At 41.6% G+C, this 7630-nt stretch overlaps 1 long non-coding RNA gene across 1 annotated transcript; it reads right to left on the bottom strand.

Moving 5' to 3' along the window:
* Nucleotides 1-4235: 4235 nt before the first annotated feature.
* Nucleotides 4236-7183, bottom strand: LOC136359990 (uncharacterized). Its single transcript, XR_010743400.1, has 3 exons — nucleotides 7120-7183; nucleotides 5760-5800; nucleotides 4236-5323 (listed from the first exon to the last, which is right to left on the bottom strand). It is a non-coding gene; the product is annotated as an uncharacterized lncRNA (long non-coding RNA).
* Nucleotides 7184-7630: the final 447 nt, after the last annotated feature.

Consider the following 7630-nt stretch of genomic DNA (forward strand, 5'->3'; position numbering starts at 1 on the left):
TTTGTACCTCCTGGATCAATGTTTTAACTGCTGGAGATGCAGGGTGATTCCTCCAGTCTTTTGCAATAATAGTGTTCCACTCCATATGAAGCATTTACCATCACTTTCTCAGACAAAATGTTAATGACTTCAGTTTGATGGTTCACACATTTACCAACAAGAAATCAGATGTACTGGCTGCCTGCTTAAAATAAATAATTAATAAATAAAAAGCAAAAGCATCAGTATCTTCCACTTCTCAGAAGAGCGTCCTATACACTCAGCTCCACATCAGTCACTTGTTCTTACCCTGATCTCTTGTTTAATTCTATACAAGCACTTATAAAAAAGCTGGACAGCCTCGACAGGGGACATTTGAAACCCAGCAAAGGTTCAGTAGCAAAGTGCTGGAGCAGCGTCATGGGAGGTGAGTGGCACTTACTCAAATCCAAGCAGCTAAAGAAATCAACGCCAAGAGGTAATGCTCTGAGGGGAAATGCTTTTCCCACTGGATGACTGCATAAGAAGGGAATAGCATTAAATATCACTCAGCAATGCATTCACACAGAAAAGAGTGAATTTAGCCTTCTATATTTTTGGCTTCCACTGCACTCAAACACAGCTTTCACCTTTGGACTGACCAACATGCTTAACTGCAATGGCACTGGAAATAATTCAAGGCAGCTCCACAATGACGGGGCTAAATTAAAACTTCGCATGTGTGAATCTCCTGGGTTTATTATCCATCACCTGTTCAACTGAGCCACTGTGGCTTCTGCCAGGGACACCAGGAATAGCTGCTGCTCTCCTTATGCATGACAAGGCAAAGCCAGGACTGTTAAGGCTTTAAGGTCAGGTGCCTTCTTATGCCATCCCATGAGCTAAGAGAAGTGACCAAAGATGAGAATTGATTCTGGGAAGCATTCCCTGAATAAAATACAAAACACTTAAAAAATGTTTTAACTGGAATCCTTCTGAGCCTGGACATTTCCTGTTCTGCTGGGCTACTCCAAGCTCCAGCCATGCCCATGGCAGGCACAGGCAGGGACGGGATGCTCCATCTGTGCAGCAGAGGTTAACAGGGCACAGCATCCTTCCTGCTTCCAGAGAAGAGGAGATGAACACGTGGGCCCTTCCTTTCCTGTTAACAGCAGCTTCACAGCCCTCCTGACTCAAAAAATGACAGGGTTTTCTTTTTTAACTTCTGTAAACATTGGTGATATGAAAGTATTGACATTTTCAGCACAGCAAGGCAAGCACAACAAAGTGTTTTGTGGAGGCAGAGAAAAGCAGTCAATGGAAAATTTGAAGGGGGAACCCTTTCTTTTAACCTCCAGTGGAAAACTGTGGGGGTACAGCAGAAATCACCTTTTTACCTGACTTTCCCACTCTCCCCATTCAGAAGAAAACCCCTTTGGCTACACCACTTACAATAGAAAAATAAAAAATTCATTGCTTCTTATGGATACTCAACTCATTTATCTAGAAAAAGGCCAGGTTGGATGGCTGCCATTCAAATTATTTTATTATCCACTGAAGAACTGCTTGTTTTGGGGCTTCCCATAGGGGAAAAATAAGGAAATGAGTTAGAGAAAATTTAATATAAAGCAAATACAACAGCTTAAAGTACCACATCACTGGTGACTTGTAAAGGGCTTAACTGACATGTAAGTATTATTCAGGAGAGAAAAGACCACTACAAAGAAGAAAGAAGGCAGGGGAAAAGAAACCAATTTCAAAAGTGCTCAAAACACTTTGGGACTCCAGTATTCTGGAGGGGCAGCTGAAGGCACATTTGTTGCCCAGAAATGTTCTGAGATTTAGCTTGAGGCTGACACTTTGATACCACACTTAGGGCATTAGGAGTTCTGCTGAAACAAGGTGGCCTGCTGTCCTCCACACAAGCCTTACTTACTCTCTGGCCGTCTGCAGCTGTCTTCCTCTCTCTCTGGTGCACAAATGAGAACTGCTCCCACGCACTCAGGGCTTTCTCAAGCTAAAATACTCTCTTCTGCTTCACTCACAAGTAAGGTGGCTGCTCTTTTTTAGCTATATTTGTCTTGAACAGGTTTACATGCCCCAGATCAAGAAGCAGCAGTGAGACAGCCAGCTCAGCTGTCAGGTTTTTGAGGAGAACTAAACACTTAAAGGTGAGGTTACATCTTATCCACACTTCATACGCTATTAAAATATATTTTTGTGCTATCACAGAAGTGGCTTTCTGAAGGAAGGAGATGCTGCTGCCCAGCTCTACCCTAAATTTTAGCAAACTGCTTTGATTTTAGTTTGGACTAAAGCAGCTTTTGCCTGAGATGTATTAAAAGTCAAGGCACTTCCCACTCATTTTGTTCCTGCTAGCTGTGTGGCTTCACTGCTTAGCCATGAACAGAAGACCACCCACAACAAAATTGCTCTTCCTTATGGAATAATTGGAAATGCCACAGCTCCTTTATGAGGTCTTAGATGGGGATTCTTTGAATTCTTTACTTTCACTCAAATATATTATGCTATTTCACTGGATTTTCCTGAAGATGTTCATGAAGTTGATACAACATTAAGTAGGAAAACAAGTTTCACATCAGGCCAGCAGGAGGTTCCAGAAGAACACCCCTTCCATCACATTTGTCAATCCCACAAACTTTAAGAGTGCAGCTTAGTGTCAGGGTGTCACAAACTTCTTTATCTTGGCAATAAGGCCACCTTGTTCTCCAGTTGGTTGCCCACCCACTGGTCTCTACCACTATATTTTTTACTGAATAACTGCAGTGTTTAAATTCTGGTCCAAATTGGAATTTAACCTAATTTTAAGCAGTGCCTAAATCCTCCAAGAAAGCATTTTCTCTTTCTGCCTTAACTTCTGAGAGATTTCTTCCCTATCCATAGACACTTTCACCTGCTTGCTAATTACCAAGAGAGAAAAGTCAACTCTGGAACTATACTAAATTTACTACCCTCTACATCAATGAAATCTTAAAGCAACATGTAGTGGTTTGACAGAAAAGTGACCTTTACCACATGGAGACGTGGTATTTTTGCAGGAAGCAAAGCATTTTCACCCAGATTCAGGGACTGCCCAAACCCGCAAGTTGCAGACACTTTCCTGCCTTTTGCTATTTCTTGGCTGAGCTGCAAAAATAAAATCCGACACACAGCCCAGAGGACTTGGAATTTTCTCAACAACTTGATCTACCACAAAACGAAGTTCTTTGGGTCTCTGCTTTTTATCCCAGCAGTAAGGAGTGCAATGGGCTACTGTGCTCACCCAGAATAGTGGATGCCCCCACAGACAGGGCTGAGAACGGAGTAAGGTGATAGACAACAACACGAGTCTGGGTTAAAAGTGAAAGGAAAAAGGAAGCAAAGTAAGAAAAGGAAGAAAGGAAATAACTCTGATGTACCCAGTGAGAGATGGTGTTTGCCCTCAGGACAGGTCTTGAATAGAGGAAGATGCTTCCACCTGGGTTTGCAGCTGACCAAGGGCCAAAAGAAGTGAGGGTATCTCAGAAGAGGTATCCTGGCTGTTGGTGGACAGGAGGAAAGGCACTTTGGAGGAGAGGAAGCTGGGGAGAGGTGACACATCTACATTTCAGATGAGAATTTTACTCTTTCCCAGCTTCTCTGGAGAATCTGATGACCTTTCCACAAGCAGCAGCATTCATCACAGCACTGAAGCAGAACTTGTTCGCTCCACCTTCCCCATGAAGCATATGAATCTAATTTTCCCTTTTTGTGAAATTAAGAGTAATATCTGCTTACAACTGTGCAATATTGTTCTCCAAGTGTGTGGTAAGGCTAATAATCACGCAAGAGAGAGCTCTCTGGCTGTTAGAAGCCAGATCCAAATACTCCTAAGGCAGCTCTCCATCACATAAGCATACAGACACACACACACAAATCTATAAAGGCAAACCCTCCTATATATTCTACAAGCAAACTGCCTTAGAGCTGTTTCCTGTTACCAAAAGAAGGGACTATAAAAATGAAGGAACTCCTGATCTTAGGCTGCTATTTCCACCTCATATGACCCTAATTTTATGGAAACTGCACCCTTGTGTTATTTAGATTTTGCTCATAAAACATAGGCAGAGGCATTGGGGAACAATCAAGAAAAAATGTAAAACTTCTTTGAACAGTAAAGAAAAAAGTTGTTAAAATGATTAATTTTTATAAATGATGTAAGGAAAAGCCATTTGCTGGAGTGGAGATAAATTGGTTTTATTCTTTTCTATTTTCCTTTAAGAAGAAAAAAAAAAAAAAAGAAAGAAACCCCCAAGTTCTGGGAGCACTGAAATGTTACAGCAAACAAAGTTCTACTTCCCTTAGGTACTTCTCCAGCAATTATAACCTAGAAAAAACATTAAACACTAAGGATTGTTTTATAATATACAGATATTTATCTACCTATTAATCATGACCTTACTCTAAGCTTCTGCAGTGCTCTGTGAAACCTATTTGGAAGGAAACCTTAAACCAAAGCACAGTGCCAGTGAATCTGAGAGATTATTACTTGTAAGTCTTCTAAATATTTGTAAGCATTCAAGGTTAGTTCGACCTAAACTCTCCAAAAAGCATATTCACCCTTTGGCCCTGTTACCTGAGAGGACTGCGGCTAAGAAAATCAGGCATTATATGGCATTACTATGGGATTCTGAGTCTTCAGCATTAAAAACCTTGGAAGAGATGCAAACTCAAAAGCATTTTGTGGGGTTGAGGGATGGAGCTGTGTCCTCCTATTCAGCACAGGCACTCCTGTCAGGAAGTTAGGAATCAACTGCCTCCCAGTCTGGTTCAGAGCAAGGCCCTTTCAAGCATTCTTCCTAAGGAAATCCCCCCACCTTCAGCTTGGAGTGTTTTTTTTAACTTCTGTCTTTCTTACAGCATTAGTCAAAGGCTATGGGAAATTGTACATCTTTGTGGCTTTTATTAACTTATTTCCTTTCCAGCAATATGCTGTAAAACCAGTAGTGAGACTCTTTTTACACTCAAGTGTTACTGCAGCACTATCAGCAGCCTCGTGGTCCTTTTCAATGCTCTATAACCACAGCCTCCAAGATCTTAGAATTGAACACATGGACACAAAATGCCTTTAAATGGTGCCTTTTGTGTTTTGGGGGGCTGTTTTGCTGTAGCCTGTAGAAGTTCTCAGGTGAACTCTGAAAATAAGGAAGACAATCCAGAAAGAAGGTGCAAACTCAGCGTTCAGAGGATAGACCTGGATTGCCTGCATCCCTGACAGGACTGAAGCCTACTTCAAATTACAAACTCCATCTCCTGTATGCACACACAGGGATTTGGAAACTGGTCAAAACTCCAGCATGACAGAGCACTGCAGCAGTTACTTCAGCTGAAAGAAAGTGATAGACCATGGTTTCAGAACATTGCAGCTTAAAGCAGCAGGGCTAAACCAGCAGTAATAAAGATGTGAGGATAGTCAGATTTATAATGAAGGAAGAAAACTGAATGCAATTTTCCATGTCTAGAAGAACTATTCTTATAGCAATTCAATTTTGAATCCCTAATGAACATCCACAGACACACAAAAAAGCCCAAATGAAACTATGCTTCTTTCTGAACTGATAATAATATCCATTGCTAGAAACACACACACTATTATGGTTTGGGGGTTGCTTTTTGGTTCTTTATGCTCAGCTTCAGAGATACAGAACTGCTTTTCAGTTAGAGATTGGTCTTGATCTACTAGACTTCAAAGCTGCTTACTTGTTACTGGAATTGCCATTAGGCCCCTAGTAAACAAACTAGCAGCACCACTGCTTGCTCACCCTACGACTCCCCCAGACCTTTCTCTGCTTTCAACTGCAACCTACACAATGGAACAGGATTCTATTTTAGCAATAATACAATTTCATAGTTGGAATCCCCTTCAGTTTGAAACAAACAGCAGCAGTGACTCATCACAAGGCATTCAAAAAAAAGGGGATTTCCTACTGAAGTAAAGCACCAATCAACATCACAGAAGGCAAAAATCAGCGAAGATCACAGTAAAGAGGGAGACCAAGGATTCCTTAGGGAGGTGATACAACTACAGAAAAGAAGTAATGCCTTTTATTTCAGCGGGAGGCTCATGATCCAAACTGGATTTGTTATTCCAAAACTGAAACCAGACACACACCAGAGTGTGAGGCTTCACTCTGAAACGCAGCTGAGCTGCTTTCAGCAGCCAGTAGTTTTGGAGCCTTTGATGCACTCTGGATTCTGGCAGGACCAGAGCCATCATACACATCACCTACAATATGGTACCTGAGACAGAACTAGGCTTGAATTAACTGCTGAACCAGGCAGTAAAGGGAAACGTTAACATTCCCCAATACCTGGGCTCCTTCCATGAGTCACAGCCAAGCACTCTGATGCTTTCAGTAAGTATGAAGGTCACATTTCAAGTTACTGTTTCTAGTAAAGATAAACTCCTCTGCGCAGTGAAGGCAGAAGAGTGGTTGCAAACTACATGGGCTGTTTCATACCTAGGCTGTACACAGGAAGGGGCTGCCTCCTGGAATACAGATGCCAACAATTAGGATTTTTAGTAATTGGGTTTTTGCTCAGTGGGTGAGGCTCTCAGAGCACTGGCACACCACAAGTTTGCATTGGCATCACATTTTTGGGGAAAGACCACAGGCAGAGCCTGAACTCAGGGTTGTTCTGCCACTGGACCACAGTGCTACCTCAGCAAGTCACGAGTTCTGTCTGCTTCAGCCCCGGAGAGAATGAAAACTGCACAACTTCATGGCCCTCCTGCACTCAGCCCTCCAACAAGAGCTGCTTTAGGTATCAGCTTTGGATTAAGTTTGGCTACAAAAGTTCTATTTCTTCTCTACACAGAGATGGAAACTGGAGGCAACACCAGCAGGTAAATCTGTCTTCTGCCTCTGCTACCTGTGCTATCTGCATGCAAATAAAATACCACAAAACTGAGCAACAATTCAAATATCTCACTTTCACATGCCAGGCATGGAAAGCAAGAAGTAAGCAGGCAGTATTAACATATATTACCTAAAAGAAAAGCAACATAAGGGGTATAAAACAGCTTCAGCTCTTCACAGGAGCTGCAGAGGACCTGACCAAAACCTCCCCCAAACTGTTTGTCTATCATTAATTACTATATCAATTAGAGATCAAACTCACCCCTTTGTAAAGCTGTTGTTCTTTCACAGCAGGGTTTTGTGGAAGGTCTTTAAATAAAAGAGGTCCTCTGGACTCTGGATTAGTAGATTCAGGTGTTAAGAGACCCTTTTTTACTTTTCTCAGGCTCAACTGGCCCAGTGCTTCCATCTAGGGAGAAAACATGGAAACAAACAACACTCTCAATGGAATCAAGGGCAGCAATTAAAGGACTAATCACACAACTGCAGAAGCCTGCAATGGCTAAGGGAGGGGTAGAAAGCCAGAGGCATGCAAGGGAAAGAAAGGCTGAGTGTTTAGACAAAAAAAAAAAAAAAAAAAAAAAAAAAAAAAAAAAAAAAAAAAAAAAAAAAAAAAAAAAAATCAGTCCAGCTGAGCTATGCTGGAAAACAACCCACAGCATTTTCTAGAAAGCTCCAATTCCTCCTTCTCAGTCAGGAAAGGATCAAACTAAATTTCCATTCATTATACTTATGCATAAGCAGAAGAAATATTCTTCTGAGCAAGTAAGAAA

Source organism: Sylvia atricapilla, chromosome 4 (genome assembly GCF_009819655.1).
Source record: "Sylvia atricapilla isolate bSylAtr1 chromosome 4, bSylAtr1.pri, whole genome shotgun sequence".
NCBI lineage: Eukaryota > Metazoa > Chordata > Aves > Passeriformes > Sylviidae > Sylvia > Sylvia atricapilla.